The sequence below is a fragment of the Lathyrus oleraceus genome, chromosome 3 (assembly GCF_024323335.1).
Source record: "Lathyrus oleraceus cultivar Zhongwan6 chromosome 3, CAAS_Psat_ZW6_1.0, whole genome shotgun sequence".
Classification (NCBI taxonomy): Eukaryota; Viridiplantae; Streptophyta; class Magnoliopsida; order Fabales; family Fabaceae; genus Lathyrus; species Lathyrus oleraceus.
The window spans coordinates 147,596,877-147,598,952 of NC_066581.1; the positions used below are offsets into that span (position 1 = coordinate 147,596,877).

The 2,076-nt window shown below is 36.8% G+C and overlaps 1 non-coding gene across 1 annotated transcript; it reads right to left on the reverse strand.

Annotated features, from left to right (window-relative positions):
- Positions 1–1,709: 1,709 nt before the first annotated feature.
- Positions 1,710–1,816, reverse strand: LOC127133367 (small nucleolar RNA R71). The gene has a single exon (XR_007807347.1). It is a non-coding gene; the product is annotated as a small nucleolar RNA R71 (small nucleolar RNA).
- Positions 1,817–2,076: the final 260 nt, after the last annotated feature.

Genomic DNA, 2,076 nt, shown 5'->3' on the forward strand with positions numbered 1-2,076 from the left:
AACCTTACGTTAGAATCTAGTTTTTTTTATTCCTTCGCTTTTATTTTTCTGTTTGATTGAAGAATTCAAGAACAAATCCAATCGGCCTGTGGTGGAGTGTTCAAGACTGCTATTTAACTTCTCAGGTTCTTTAATTATTGTTTGAATTTATATATGCCCTGCTTTATTGTTGATTTATATTATTTGCCTGAGATGAATTTGTTTATGCATGATAATTATTTAGATCTATTTAGCATGTCTGGCTAATTTATTTAGGTATCGGTATGTAAAGTAAGCGGAATGAAGGAATCAAAACCAAATTGGTTTAATTAAGTTTAAAATTAAAATCACTCTTTTTACGGTCTCAATTTACAGGTTTAATAACAAGGTTTTTGTACGAAAGTAAAAGACATAAAGAAGTTAAAAGCAATAGAACGAGAGTTTGAGTTTTTGACTGGACAGTGTAAATTGGACATTAATTCTAGATCAGGGCGAGAGCAGTTTTTAGAGTTAATTAAATTCTAATCTTTTTCAAAAAGTATTTTTAAAGGTTGAATGTGAGGACGAGAGTTAAGCATTTGAATTTAATTATATAACCTAAGTCAACAGAGCGAGAGTTTGAGATAAGGGTGTTTAAACGATTAGTGTTTTCTTGAAAAGAGTTTCTACGGATTCTATTGTTTTCAAAAAGTGGTTTTTGACTTAACTAATAAGTGACAGCTACGTTAATATAAAATCATAGTTTATTCAACAGAGCGAGAGTTTGAGATAAGACTTTTAATCAATAGTGTCAACTGAAAGGATTTATTTTAAAACCAAGAAACCAACGAAGAATTGATTCCCTAATTACGACGAACTACATACCGATATCCGCTTATTAGATATTTATTTTAGATCTTATTTTAGTTTTAGCTTTTCCCCCAAACAATCAAAGTATCACCTGCCTTAGCTTTACGAAGTAACCTTAGAAAACGGTATATCGATTCATAAGTCCCTGTGGGATCGATATCTTTTAAAACTACGCGATAGAACTGTGCACTTGCAGTTTGTACCCCAAATTCGACTCATAAAGTCGCGATCAAGTTTTTGGCGCTGTTGCCGGGGACTTTATTTAGTCGATATCGTAACTCTTCTGTTACGCTGTAGAGACTAAGGCTTTTCTTTTTCTTTTCTTTCTTTCGTTGATTTGTATGCCACACACTCGCTCCCAAGGCGAGCCGTTCTACTTACGAATCAACGATATCGAACTATATCTCCGAGTCTTACGACGAATTCGGGAATATCGTGCTGCAAACAATCTCCCTCCTGTTGAACTTCCTGATTTCAAAAATATTTTCCCTTAGATACCCGAGATGGCAGAACCAGCTCATGCTCTTCGAGATTACGCCGCTCCATCGCAAGATGAGCCGCATTCGAGTATTGCTCCACCCGCAATCGAAGCAAACAACTTTGAACTTAAACCTTTACTGTTGCAGGCAGTGCAACAGAACCAATTCTCTGGAAATCCTACCGAGGATCCAAACCTTCATTTATCCGTATTTGTCCAATACGCTGATACTGTTAAAGCTAATGGTGTCACTTCAGAGGCAATTCGACTTCGTCTTTTTCCTTTCTCGTTAAGAGATAGCGCTAGAAGATGGCTTCAATCTCTTCCTTCCAACTCAGTCACCACATGGAACGAGTTGAAGAAAGTTTTTCTTGCTCGATATTTTCCGCCAAGCAAAACAGCTATGTTAAGAGCCTAGATAAATGGATTTAAACAGAAAGATAACGAGTCTCTCTTCGAAGCATGGGAAAGATATAAAGACATGATGAGACTTTGTCCACACCATGGTTTAGAAGACTGGTTAGTAATTCATACCTTCTATAATGGTCTCTTGTACAACACGAGGTTAACAATAGACGCCGCCGCAGGTGGTGCACTAATGAACAAACCTTATGCTGATGCTTACCAACTTATCGAAAGCATGGCTCAAAACCACTATCAGTGGGGAAGTGAACGAACAATGGTAGAAAAACCTCAAACGAAAACTGGCATGTACGAGATAAGTAACCTTGATCATGTTAATGCAAAAGTGGATGCTCTGGTCCAGAAAA